This window comes from Notamacropus eugenii, chromosome 2 (genome assembly GCF_028372415.1).
Source record: "Notamacropus eugenii isolate mMacEug1 chromosome 2, mMacEug1.pri_v2, whole genome shotgun sequence".
Taxonomy (NCBI): Eukaryota; Metazoa; Chordata; class Mammalia; order Diprotodontia; family Macropodidae; genus Notamacropus; species Notamacropus eugenii.
Window position 1 is genome coordinate 468118983 of NC_092873.1, and position 15249 is coordinate 468134231.

Genomic DNA, 15249 nt, shown 5'->3' on the forward strand with positions numbered 1-15249 from the left:
ATAATATGGTGTATTGGAAAGCATATTGACTTTGGAGTTCCTTTAGACTCGAGCTTGAATCCTGACTGCCATTTACCAGTTACATGACCTTGAACAAGTTTCTCAACTACTCTAAACCTTGTTTATCTCCTCTGTAAAATGGGGGGGCAGATAGGTGTACTATCTATCTCTTACAGGGATTTTTGTGAGAAAAATACTTTGCTGATCCATTATTAAGGCCATAAAACATTCTGGGCATATTGGTGTTCAATTGTGTCCTTGCTGCTGGGGTATCTGTGGTTGGTGGGCTGATTGAGTTTGGTTATTCTGAGCTGTAGTAGGGCTCCAGAGCTGATCTATTATTTGCACTAAAATAGGCATCAATACAGGGAACAGAGGGTCACCAGTTTGTCCAAGGAGAGGTCAAGCTTCCATGTTGATCATCATTAGACCTATGAGTGACTGCTATACTTTCAACCTGGGTGAGATATGGAGACCAAAATCAAAACAATATTGTTCAGTCTTTTTCAGTCTTGACCAACTCTTTGTGACTTAATTTGGGGTTTTCTTAGCAAAAACACTGGAGTGGTTTGCCTTTTCCTTCTGCTACTCATTTTACAGATGAGGAAACTGAGGCAAACAAGGTTAAGTGACTTGCCTAGGGTCACACAGCTAGTACGTTTCTGAGGTCAGATTGCTCAGGAAGCTCTCTTCTTGCCTCTAGGCGTCACTGTGCTACCTAGCTGCCCCTGTCAAAACAATAAACAAACCCCCAAAAGTGTGATTTAGCATTTTTTGACCAATCTTATAACCTTGTTTCTACATTACTAAATGTCCCCCTTTCCTAAAAGCAATTAACAGTGTTAGGCAGGGCACACTTGTATGGTAGCATGGAGTCTAAGTGGTTGTAGAAAGTCCAGAGCATATGGTTTTCAGTATTTCCGAAACAAAAATGAAGAACATTGTATTCTGAAGGCATACCTTTAACCAGATGATTTTGAGGATAGCATCCAAAGGCTGCCAGATCTCAGAATCTGTGAATTTGCTTGAGGTAAGCTGTGTGTGAAACTCCTAAAATGCCTGTTTTCAGAGTCCCAATAGTATATGGTAGCATATGGATATATAAGTACAAACTTAGTCATTCTTTATCCACCATAGAATGTGTGGAGCAATCAGTTTTTAGTCCAGTGCAGATCTATGTTCAACTATTGAGGGAAGAAATAATTCATTAGTAGGGAAGAAGAAGCAGCAGCAGTAGAAAGTATTTTGAGGGAAAATAGGAAAGGCAATCAGCAGTAGAAGAGAGTAACGTCTGTCCATCAGTCTGAAAATGAGATGAACCATCCACATCCAAAGAAAGAATGATGGAACTGGAACACAGAATGAAGCAGAGCTCTTGGGTAATGTTGTGTTTTGGTTTGGTTTTTCTCATGGTTTCTCCCATTCATTTTAATTCTTCTATGCAACATGACTAATGTGAAAATGTGATTAATAAGAACGTATGTGTAGAACCCATATATGGTTGCATGCCATCTTGGGGAAGGATGGGGAAAAAACCTAAGACTTATGGAGATGATTGTAGAAAACTGAAAACAAATTAATTTTAAGAAAAGGAAAATGAGATGAAAATTTATACTTCATTGGAGTGATAACATACATATTTATGATATTTATGGATATTTAAGGATGAGCAAGGGAGGGCAAGGAGCCAGGCAGTCATCATTAAGCTCTATGAGAGGTAGAAGCTGTAAAGATTTGACACTGGGGGTAGACCAAAGGGCCTTTTGGATGAAACCACAAATGATGGGGGCTTCAGGTAAGAGCAAATGAAGCATTTTATTTGGGCAAGTTGTAGGATCTTTCAGTACAAATTTGAATAAAAGGAAATAATAAAGGAAACATATTATCTGTTAGCACTAGGGGCAGAGAAACACAGATAGTGCCACCAATCTAAGACAAGTCCTTAAGACTCTGCCCATGATTGAGTTAGAGAAGAAAATGTATTAAAACTGCATTTGTCCCATGATTAGCCCTGATAGACCATTGCCAGGAAGGTCATCTTCATGAAACTTACAGAGTTCGAGTGTAAAGGTGGGAGTGAACTACAAGTACACAGCACAGTTCAAGTCCAGCTTTGTATACATCTGAACGGGGCTTACAATATCTTGACTGGTGATCAGATGTTTCTTCCTGCTTCCCTTATTTTATTGGCTTTGTGGCCTTGGCTGCTAACTCTCACTAGAACAGGAATTTAGATGTGGAAGGAACATCAGTGGCAATCAATCACTTCCAACAGACACCCAAAAGGAATTTCTACTGTAGCATAAATAATACAGGACTATGTCCTGCTGATTCAGTCAAGAACTGAAAAGCTTTCTTTTTCATGGAATCTCAGAAACAGAAAAGATTTGAAAGCCCATTTAATCTCACCCATACTCGACTACAACTCTCTGAAAAAAAGACTTTGTCTAAAGATACAAGACGATGGGAATCTATTATCTCCTAAAGCACCCCATTCCACTGTAGGACAGAGTTATTACAAAGAGTTTTGTTTACATTAAGCCTACAAATTTCTATTGAAAATTCTCCTATTTTCCTAATTCTGTCCTCTAAATCTAGGCAGCACAAGCTTAATCCCTCTTACAGATATCAGTTCTTCAAACTAGTGAAAACATTATGTTCACCCTTTCTCCAGATTAAACATTTCTGTTTCTTCTACCAACCTTAAATAGTTTGGTTGCAAGGTGGGAGTTATAAGTCATGTCATTTCTTGATTTACATCTTCACCCTCACCCATCTTGAGCTCACCCTTGTAACAAAGAGGAACAGTTAGACCCAACCTACTGACAATGTATGCTCCATATTGTACCCATTGTCCCCCGCCTTTCCAGTGGGGGTGGGGTGTATGTTATCTCCTTTGTGCTTCAGAATGAAGATTATATATTTTAATTGATCTCAGTTTAGCTGTAATTTGATGATGTTTTCATTTGCTTTACTATAGTTATTGCATGGATTTGTCTCTGTTGTTTTGATCTTCGTCACCTCATGGGCCTTCCTATGTTCCTCAGATTCCCTTATATTTGTTATTTCTTGGAACATAGAAATATTCCATTAACTTATGGATCACAATTTATTCAGTTACTTCTAAATCAATAGGACCTAATTCTGCTTATAGTTTTTGTCACTACAAAGACTGCGGTTCTGAATATTTTGTTGTATGTGAAACTTCCTTCATTGTTGATTTCTTTGGAGGTATATGACTAGTAGTGGGGTCACTGAATTCCACAGATATAAACTATTGTACCTAAAATAATTATTTCCTAAATTGATCTATGAATGGAGCAATCCATAGCTGCACCAATTGATAAATGTGCCTGTCTTCCTACAACCCATCCAATGTGACAGTTTTCATGCTTTTAATCATCTTTGTGAAATGAATGAGTGGAAAGTAAAACCTTAGTGCTGTTTTAATTTTCATTTCTCTTAGTATTAGTGATTTGACAATTTTTATATAGTTGTTGCTTATTCACATTTCTTCTGAAAATAGTTAATTCATATCCTTTGATCTTTGGGAAATGGCTTTGTTCATCATATATTTCTCTGACCTTTTCTGGATGATCCCTCACCTGATGAAATCTGTGGATTTACATGATAATTATTCAGAATCCATCCTTAGAGGGTTCAGTTTCCTCCTTATTTGGGAGAGTCTCATATCTGTTTTTAGGTCCAAGTGTTTACTCAGCATTCAAAAGATCATAGAGTCAAAGCTCTATAGCTAGAAAGAACCTCAAAGGTCATCCAGCCCAGGGTACTCATTTTACAGGTGGAAGAAATTGAGGGAGCTTAAAAGTGGCTTTCCCAAGATCACATAAGGCACATAGATAGTAATTGATAGAGCCAGAATTTGAACTCACGTACTTGGGCAGCTAGGTGGCACAGTGGATAGAGTTCTGGGCCTAGAGTCAGGAAGACTACTCTTCCTGAGTTCAAGTCTAGCCTTAGGCACTTACTAGCTGGGTGACCCTGGGAAAGTCACTTAACTCTATATTCCTCGGTTTCCTCATCTATAAAATGAGCCAAAGAAGGAAATGGCAAACTACTCCAATACCTGTGTCAAGAAAACCCCAATTGGGGCCACGAAGAGTTGGACAGGACTGAAATGACTAGACCATAAAAACTTGGCTAGAAGTTCAGTGTTCTTCCCATTGTACAACACTGGGCTCATCCTTCTTTTCATTCTCCTTTGTACATTCTTCTTCTTTCCAATTTTGTTTGACCTATTTCTGTATCTCCCTACTGCTTTATCAACGTATTTATCTGCTTCTTTATTTTTTCCAAACTTTGAAGACTCCCTCATATTTATTTTTGAACGGACAAGGCATTTCCCTCAGAAAACTGGAGTGTGGGTTTTTTTTTTAATTTTATATTTTATTTTTCTCCAATTACATATAAAATTATTTTTTTTTTTGGTGAGGCAATTGAAGTTAAGTGACTTGCCCAGCATCACACAGCTAGTAAGTGTCAAATGTAAAAATAAATTTGAACATTTGCTTTTTTTAAATTTTTTGTTTCAAATTTTCCCCCTCCCTTATTCCTTTCCTTCTTATTAAAAAGGAAAGAAATTTGATTAAGATATATATATATATGTATATATATGTATATATATACACATATATATGTATATATATACACATATATATGCATATATATATACACATATATATGTATATATATATGTATATATGTGTATATATATATATGTGTATATGTATATATATATATATATATGTGTGTGTGTGTGCAGTGATACAAAAGATATTTCCATATCTGTCACAAAGACCAAAAAGAAATACAAAATAAAGAGACACAGCTAGTAAGTGTCTGAGGCTGGATTTGAACTCAGGAAGATGAGTCTACCTGATTCCAGGCCTGCTGCTCTATCCACTGCACCACTGTAGGAGAATAGGTAAAAGAATATTACCATAAATTTTTTATCATGTCTTTCTTTTCCCTAGAGGATTCAAGGAATTTTCCATACAGTATGTCTGGCACCTGAAATATCTCTGTGAAGAAAGTAGTGGCAGGTGAATTGGCAAAACTATTCCATAAAACATTTTAGAACTTCTCAAAGAAAGATTCCCTACACTGATCATACCCTTCAGTTCAGTGATCTCATTACCACGCATGTTCCCTGAGGACATCATCAATGATAGAAATGCCCCATATAGAACAAAATATTCACAATACCACTTGTGGTAGCAAATATAACCTACAACTGAAATAAATTCCCATTGATTGGGAAATTGATGGACAAACTGTGGTATATATCAAGGTCATGGAATACCATTGCATCTTAATAAACAATGAATATGAAGAATTCAGAGAAAAATGGGGAGCCTGAAATGAAACAAAGCCAAGTAAGCAGAATCCAAAGAACACATATGTCAAAATAATGTAAAGAAAAATAATACTAAAATCAGATCAACACAACCATCAATCATGATTTCAGAGCTCCAGTTATGACCTCACACCCAACTGAAACTGCTCTCTCCTAATTTATCAATGACCCTTTAAGTGCCAAATCAGATAGCCTTTTCTCAATCCTCATTTTCCTTGACTTCTGCAGCATATGACACTGACAATCATGTTATACTGCTCTCTCTTGTTTCTGCTTCTGTCTGACTATTGACTTCTTCTCAGTCTGCTTTACTGGTACTTGATCCATATAACACCCAATCACTGTGCTTGTCATTGAAAGTTCAGCCCTGGGTCCCTTCCCTTTTTTACTCTATACTATCTCATTTGATGACATCACCAACTCCTCTGGGTTCAGTGATCATCTCTATGGACATGATTCTCAGATCTATATATCCAGCCCTTATCTCTCTGCTGAGCTGTAGTCACACATTTCCATTTGTTACTTGGAAATCTCAACCTGGATACCCCATAGTTATTTCAAACGTAGCGACCTTACACAGCCCTCCCTCACTCAAAACAAAGTGAAGTGCAAGTAGTGTCATCATTTCTCTGATGGTCCTCTTCAAAAACGAATGATGAACACAACCTGTGAGTAGACCCAGCTGCCTGAATGGGGACCCAGCTAGCTGGGTCATTCAGCTCATCTCTCTCAACCTCTCCCCTTCCTTCTCCTATCCAAAAGAAGATAAATTTTGATGGCCAGAAGCTATCCAGCTAACTTGAAGTTTACTGGCTTCCTTCCTTCCTTCCTTCCTTCCTTCCTTCCTTCCTTCCTTCCTTCCTTCCTTCCTTCCTTCCTTCCTTCCTTCCTTCTTCTCTCTCTTTCTTATCTTCCCTAAAACCTTAGACTCAGTGCACTCTGAAGCCCATAGATTGACCAGCAATGGATCCCTGCCCAAGCTCCACTCAAAGACTGTTTTTGGACCTTCCTGGCTTAGAGTGAATGTCAATATAACTTTCTCTTTGAAACAACAACCCTGAGGCTCCTGCTTCTCCCAGTGTGATTTATTTATTTATTTTTCTTTTCTATTTAAAGGGACCATCCCTTGACTACTTTTTAAAGAGGCCTATTCTCTGAATTGGCATTATCTCACTTTGAGTGAGGACCTGAAAAGGACTTAGCCTAAAAGGCCAAGATCTCCCATGGCAAGCTGGGTTGTCTTCAGTCATCCTGATGAAGATCTGGTCACTGGATCTAGATGGCTCAGGAGGAGAAAGTGAGGATGGTGACCTTGTACAGCCCTCCCTCCCTCAAGTCAAAGTCAAGTGCAAGTCATATCATTGTTTCTCTGATGTCATGGTCCTCTTTGAAAATGAAGGACAAACACAACAACAAGTATATCCAAAACAGAACTGTTTTTCTCCCTCCACCAACCCTCCACCCTTCTGTTACTATAGTAGGCAGTATCATCATCTAAGTTGTCCAGTCCCCAGAACCTTAATTTTCTTTTTGACTCATCACTCTCGCTCATTCTATGTATCCAATCCATTGCCAAGTCTTATTGTTTTTACATTCATGATATCCCTCATATGCAACTCCTCTCCACTTCATACAGCCATATTCCCGGTTAAAATTCTTATGTCATCTTACCTAGATTGCAGCAATGGTCTTTCTCTCTTCCATTCCATTCTTCACTCAGCAACTAAGATGACTTTTCTGAAATGTTAGGTGTAACTATGTCATCATCCTTGCTCAAAGAGCTATAATGGTTCCCTATTAGCTCCAGGATCAGAAATAAGGTCTTCTTTCTGACAAAAACTCTTTATAACCTGGCCCCTTCCTACCTTTCCATCTTCCATTAACTTTATGATCAAGCTAGAGAGACCTTACAGTTTCTTGAACATAATGCTCCAACTCCCTATTCTGTGCTTTTGTACTGAATGCCCACCAAACCTTAAAAATCTCTTCCTCATCAGCTCTATACTGTAATTTTCCTGAAATTCTTCAAGACCCAGATCAAAGCTCATCTTCTGCAGGAAACAATTCCATATTCCTGTCTCCTTCCTACCTGCTAATGCATTTCCCTTTTAAAATACCTTCTTCCCTCTCTCTCTGTCTCTGTCTCTGTCTCTCTGTCTCTCTCTCTCTCTCTGTCTCTGTCTCTCTGTCTCTGTCTCTGTCCCTGTCTCTCTGTCTCTCTCTCTGTGTCTCTGTCTCTGTCTGTCTCTCTGCATCTCTGTCTCTCTGTCTCTCTGTCTCTCTCTCTCTCTCTCTGTCTCCCTCTCTCCTTCTGTCTCTTCCTCTGTGTGCATATACACATTGCTTATTTATTTGCATATTGTCTCTCTCATTCAAGCGTTAGCTCCTCGAGGGCAGGGAACATTTTTTGTCTTTCTTGTATGTGCCTGACACATATTAAATATTTAATAAATTCTTGCCAACTAACAGAAATACCCCTTTTGAAAGAAAAGTGGTGGCCTATGGGTACAGAATGAACTTTGATCAAATGTGATCAATTTGTTTTGCTTAGCTACTTCTTTGATACAAAGAAGGGTTGCATTTGGTAGTGGAGTAGTGGAACTGGCACTGGAAAATGACATCAATGTAAAAAGAAACCTTATTCAAGCACTAAAAAATAGTGACAGGCGTGACTACCCATTTTCAAGGTTTGATGACAAGGGCTAGAGCAGAGAAATGATTGGTCATGGGGCCTCTCAGTTATTAAAGAGCAGAGACCCTGACTTCTTGTTACTCTAAATTACTTGATCTATTGTATCTTGTCCTTCAAATTCCTAGAGGCCATGATCGAGAATTGACAAACACAACTCATTGAATTGTGGCAAAACACAAACAATTTCAATTTTTCCTTACTTGCCTATAAATCTTCAGAATGGTACATCTGCTCCCTTTGACAGCACCCCCCTCCACCCCCTCACCCCCGCAGCCCCCGGAAAGCACAGAAGAGAAACGCGGCAGGGTTATTTCCGCGGCAGCCCAGATGTAACACATCTGCTTCCTGACGGGAAATTTCAGACATTTCCCTACTCTAATTACCAATGAAACAGAGATCAGAAGTCACAGCCAGGTCAGGTGAGATCCATAAAAAAATATCTCCTTCTCTTAGCCTCCCAACCAAAGTTCCTGACTCTGGAGGAAATGCCAGCTTCTGCCTTTCTGCCTTTTGTCCCAGCTCAGCTCAGAGGTAGATGAAGAACGAGTTATTGCTGGCGCTAGCAAGATGAACGCAATCTCCTCTCTCTTCTCCACCATTGAACGGGTCAAAAAATGATTGCGTTGGGTGTGAAGGATTTATGTCCACCGTGAGTCAGTCAGAGTATCGGGGTAAATCAAGGCTGACGTTTTTAGCATCCGGGGGGAAGAAAGCAATTGCGTTTTATGTGTACATTTTGCTCTGCTAATCAAGGTGCGGAAGAAGCAGTCTGCCTGAGAAACTTTCCCACTTTTATTATTTGGGTAGGACTTGGTTTTTCTGATGGTAGCATTCAGTGAGTCTATAAAGGTTTTGGTTTAGAGTCAAAAAGAAAAGGGAGCGGGGAGAACCTACCTTGTCCGGTTTGATTTGGAGATGTAAGCTGTCAAAGTATACAGCATGTAGGGGAAGGGCATCTGCCTGTGCCATCTGTGGAATCAGACTGGTAGAGAAATGCGGGGGAGAGAGAATTGTTCCAGGCAAGCGACTGGGGATCTCTAGGAGGGGCTCCTTTAGAATCTTGAGGTAGCTTTTGAAAACAGGCATCTAAACAGAGATCTTAACAAGAGAGGTTCGAATAAGGCAGGGAACCTGAGACTTCTCTAGGGTATTGACTTTAGAGTTCTTATTAGGCAGTCCTTCCGCATTTTAGAAACAGCTGAATTAATACCTAGTTTCCAAGAACAATTACATTAGATAGGAAACTATCGGATGATAGGCCGTGGTAAGATCCTTCTCTACTCCATTCTATTGTTTCCCTGACCCTTATCCCTGGGGTCTTGGTCTCCCATCCAGTGAGTAGGTAAGCGTGCCATTCCTATCCCCTCATATGAAGGAGTTTTGGTTGCCCCAGGAACTCAAATTCCTAGTTATAGCTCTGAAAAGACCTGTGATCAAATTGGATCACTAATGACAAAGCCTGAGCCATTGGCGGTACCCATGCACATACCAGCCAGTGCAATTGTTAGGCTGTTATTTGACTGAACTGACAGTTTGAAAACTGTTGGAATCAGGTTAGAGATATTGAAATTATGGAGCGTCCTCAGGCTCAGACCTTTTCTCCATACTGCGTCTGACAGTTGTGACTGGCATCATCATGGGCAAGAAACTAACCCTTCTCAGTTTTCTCATCAGCAAATTGGGAAGTGATAATATCCTTAGTCCATACTTCACAGGGTGGTTGTATTGATCAGGTGAGATAATGTTCCTAGGAGAATGCCAACGATCTAAAGTCAAAAGGAACCTTAGAGACCATCCAATTCAATAGCCCACTTTTGCGGATAAGGGACACTGAGGCTGAGGAAGTAAAGTAACTTGTCCACGGTGTCATAGGCAGTGAACATCTAGGAAGAATTTGTGCTGGGTTCCCCAGACTTGGGAGGTGTTTTTCTTCCCACCTTACTTCCTAGTATTTAAAGCTCATATACTTTAAAGTATAGAAAAATTTGTTGTTGCTATGTCATCCTCAGTTACATACAGCTCTTCAGTGACTTGACAGAGATGCTGGAGCAGTTTGTCATTTCCTTCTCCAGCTCATTTTACAGATGAAGAAACTGAGGCAGACAGGGTTAAATAATTTGTCCAGGGTCACACAGCTAGTTAGTGTCTGAGGCTGGATTTGAGCTCCTGACTCCAGGACCGGTAACTTTATCCACTGCACAACCTAGCTACCCCATATAAATATTATCATTATTTTACACATAAATGTAAAGTATGAAGGGCCTTAGAAGCCATTATGTGTAAACCCCTCATTTTGGAGATGAGGAAATAGGCTCAGAGAGTTTACATGACTTATCCAGGTTATACAACTAATGAATATCAAGGGCGGGATTTGAGCCTGGGTTTTCCTGATTCCTGTACTCCATGCCCTGCATTAAACTAGGCTGTCTTGTATTTGTAGTAAATGAAGCACAATAAGAAAATCCACCGTGTGTGTTTCTTTGTAACTTTGTTTTAAGCCTAATAGTAGATTTTTCCAGTGTTTTTGCTTGATTTTTTAAAAGAAAAGTACATTTAAATTTAATTATATTTTACTAATTAAATTAATTTATGTTTCATGTAAGGGACTATACTTAGCAAATACCTTTTCTACATGAATGACCCTGATCCAAGCAAAATCTCTTAGTTAAACAAACAGTTAACCTTGATCAGAAAATGTTAAACAAAAATAGAAATTCTGAATTTGCTAATTTTTTTTTTTTTTTTTTTTGCTTTAGAGGAACATTCTTTGCTCACTTTTTTGGTTACAGGAAAAAAATAGATCAGTTAGACTAGTGGCTATAAGCAGCCAGACTCTGGTCTGAATATACATTCACAGTAATGTATGTGGATGCTCCAGGGCTCCAGAGCATGTTTGATGATGCATTAATCAGGCAAAAGCAGATTCAATACTTTCCTTTCCCTCTCTATGTACTGAAATGAATGCCTGGGTGATTTCCATTTTAAAAGGTTTCCCCTCCCACCGACCTTTTCTTTCCATTCTAAACACCTTTCCACAACTCCCACACACTTAGCTTTCAAGGTGGCAGTGGCTAGAGAAATGCTGTTATCTGGCAGTGGTACTTTGGAGAATTGAAGAATTTTGTTAAGCACACCTTGACTGTTGGTTTGAAAGTTAAGCAAAATTACTGATCCTAAAACTATGGAGGATGTGAACTGAGGTAACCCCTGGAACAGGAAACTTAATTAAGGTTCATTGGATCATGAGATGATAAGTTGTAGCTCTGGAGGAGATGTTGAGGATCATCTGATCCAACCCCCCTTATTTTATAGGTGAAGAAACTGAGACCCTCAAGTGATCTGTCCAAGATCACCTACTGATTAAGGATCAGCGTTAGGAACGAAACCCAGGTCTTGTGACTAAATCCAGTCTTTCAAACTACGCCTAAGCTTCTTGTGCTAATTTGTGTATTACCAGACAGGATTTTAGCATTGGATTTCACTGGAACTTCTGGGCATGTTGTGGGTACAGGCAAGCATATGTGTGTGCGTAGGTTACATGCCATTACACTCACTTCATGGTGTGGAAGCCTATTACAGGCTTTTGTACAGACACCTTGCTTGAAAAGGCAGTGACACATTTGGGTTCGGATTTCGGTTTTTACTCCTACCTTTTTTGCTCTTAATTAGATGCATCTCACTGCCAATTTTCCTCAGAATCTCTGAGAAGGTTGAAGGGTATGTGTTAAGACTGATTCCGCAGATGTGGCTGTCAGCATTTGGGAGATTCTGTCTTTATACACGCAAGTCTTTTGAATGAATTTACTTGAAATAAAAGTTTGAATTAAATGGGACCACCTCCCTTCTACTTGATACTTGATTTGACTTAATTTTTTTCAGTTTTCAAAAGCAGTTGTTTTGCTGACATATAGACATAATCTTATGCCTCGTTGTATCAGTTTTAGTCAGCAGCTAACAGTTAGCCAATCAGAAGCAGAGCAAATAGACCTTTCTCCTGGCCATTGTTATGGTGGGATTGTGTGATGTTTGCCCCTACTTTGCTGTTTCTTTTTGCAAGTTTAGCTTATCAGGGACTGGTTATCTCAATAAATTAACTTGTAAGCATTTATTAAGACTCTGCTACCTGCCAGATATTGTGCTAAGCACCAGGAATACATTTCAACTTACATTTCAACAGGGGAAAGACAACATGTACCCATAGAAGTACATATAAATAAATCAAGATAAGCTCATTGCATGAAGGGATTAATTCATTCTTTGTACTTGTATCTGCATCCCCTAGCTATGGGCCTGACATATAAGGAGGACTTAATAAACACACACACATTTATATATGTATATATACTCATGCAATATACATACATACATGCACATATACATATGTGTATGTATGCACAGTAATCAGGCATATATATATATACACACACACACACAAATAAATATAAGATAATTTTTAGGGTAAAGTCCAACAAATGAGGAATGGGGATCAGGAAAAGCCCACTGTAAGTCTGAGCTGTAAAGGAGGCTGGGTAGTTTTGGTAGTCTTGGTAGACACCTTGTATAAATGACAGACACAATGTTGTGTGAGAAGGTCAGTTTGGCAGAACTTGAGATAGGGTTCTTTTTGTCCATCAGGAGTAGCTCAGGATGTGGCTCCCTGGGGACTTCACTCAGGTCTTTTTTGTTGTTTTTTTTTCTGTCAATTCTTTATGATCCCAGGTTCCCAAACCATGAACCTTCACCTTCAGTGGGTGAAGAAGTCCCCTTTCCCCTAACCACATTCCTGAAAATAGCCCATAGCCCTTCTTTTAGGTCCTTTAAAAGAGTTTACTGTAGGTTCCACAGGGTAAATTCATTAACAATAGAAAAAAGTTATAAAATGACAGGAACCTTTACAGAATCTGGGCTCTATAAGCAAACATGCCTTATCCCCGACTCCTTTTTTCATTTCCTCCTCTTTTGCCTGGCTGGTACTTCTTCTTTCTTGACTTGTCTGGAATCTGTTGGCCTAATTCCGTCTGGGTTGGATGTTACAGGAAAACAAATCCCAGCTTTTCAGCTCCTACAGTCTCAATTTAGCAAAACTCCTTGAGGTCTTAGCCTGACTGAAATCTTCCCTCCTAATCATCGCTAGGGATATGGGAGATCGTGGTCTGTCATATTCCCATCTCTCCACTTCTTTTTCAGAATTACAGATTCCAAGAAATTTAGAGTCAGAAAGAATCTTACCAGCCATGAACTACTCAAGGTTCTGCTGTAATCTTTTTGGGTCACTGTTTGAGAAATATCCTGTATAGTCTGATTTTTAAAGATGAATGTCTATAGTTTGTGACTTCCTGCAGTGATCTCTAAGAACTACCCATTGCTCCATCCCAAATATTTCCATCTCCTATGAACATTATCCTCCCACCCCAATTTCTGTGCACTTCCCCTTATGTCTTTCAGAGGGTTAATGTCTGCATGCAGCGAGGGACTGCTTTTTTTCTCAAGAACTAATACATAATCAGGCATTAGTATCTGATGATAACAACATAATGTTCAATTCTCCCAGGGATTTTTATATTTAAAAGAAGAACAAAGGGAAAACAATTTAACCCCTATCATAAATCCCTACTGGTACAAATAGTAGCTAATGCTACGAAGAAGGGCTAAGAATCAGAAAGAGAATTTCAGAAATTTCTACCACTTGGGCAGCTCTCCAGGAAGTCAGGTAGCCAAATGCTAATGAGAGAAGATGGAATCTAGGTGAGATTTTAAGACCATGTGCTGGATTAAGAGTTTTTAGAAATCCTCTATAAACTGAAATAAGGGGGGAAATCTAACTGAAGCAAATTCAAGAGTGATAAATGTAAACACATCCACTTTGGTTCAAAAAGTCAATTGAATGAATAGAGAATGAGTGTGGCTAGAAGGAGAAATCTTGGCTACAGTGGATGGGAATATGATAGAGGGGTTTTGTAGAATCACAAAATGTCAGAGTTGGAAGAGACTTTAGAGTTTATTTAGTTGAACCTCTTATTTTATGAATAAGTAAACCAAAGCCAGAAAAGGGAAATGACTTGTCATCTAACTACTAAGTAGTAGAACTAAGACTTGAATTCAAACCAATTGACTTCAAGTCCTGTGATCATTCTACTAAGCCATACTACATTATAAGTATTAGGGCATCTGTCTGTGTGAAATATTTTTGAATAGAAGCTTTCCTAGTGCCCTTAAAATTATACCATGTAGTATATTGATTTTTTTTATGTATTCATGTCTTATTTCAGTCCTGAAAATGGTTTTAGAGTTTATTTTCATGAGAAAAAAAAGACTGAGCCAACATGAAGATCTAAATCAATTGGGAAAATTGATTAACTTCTTCATCTCTGATTCCTCTATGTGCCTGTTATTAAGAGGAAGAAAGTTCATCATAGCCAAAGTATCCTCAAGCCCTGTTCTACAAACTATTTCTCATATAATTCCAACATTACAATTTGAATTGGTAATTTGCTAGCCATCCCTGTACAGTACTTCAGGATCAAATGGACTCAAGAGAAAAATTCTAGTTTCATCCTATGATTCAGATACAGTGATATATGAGACTTCAACTACTTAGATTTGGAGTTTGTTTACATTTCTCCATTAATACTCACTGAATTTTCTTATGCTGTGTTTGGAGTTGACATCCTAATTTATTCATCATTTTTTGTAATGTCCTTTTTTTAAATAGAAAACACATTATCTTATAGAGTTTAGGCTATCTATCCCACAATGTGTTTTTTCTTTGTTTTCTGTGGAGAGACTCCATTGTTGATTCAAGTTTTCTCTTTTGCCAATTATTATTTGCCTCATAGTTTCTGAATTCTTCTTTCACAACTCTTATTTCTCTCTTGAATCATTCAGGATATCCTCTTGTGGTTCCATGGTTTTTTTGGGGGGGTATGTAGGTGGGAATCCACAGGGTTCTCTACATCATCAAATGTTAGTTCAATTTTCTTTGTCTTGCAATATTAGAGATGTTTATACTATTGTAAATGTCCTGGTGGCCTTCTTCTCTTCTGTTTTTAACATCTTTGCTGACTTCTTTGTTTGTGCTTCAGGTTTTTAATTAAATGTTCTTCCTCTTGACAATCTTGGCAATTTCAGTCTTTTCCCTTATATTCACTTGTTATTCACTTTCTTTGATGCCAGATCCCTT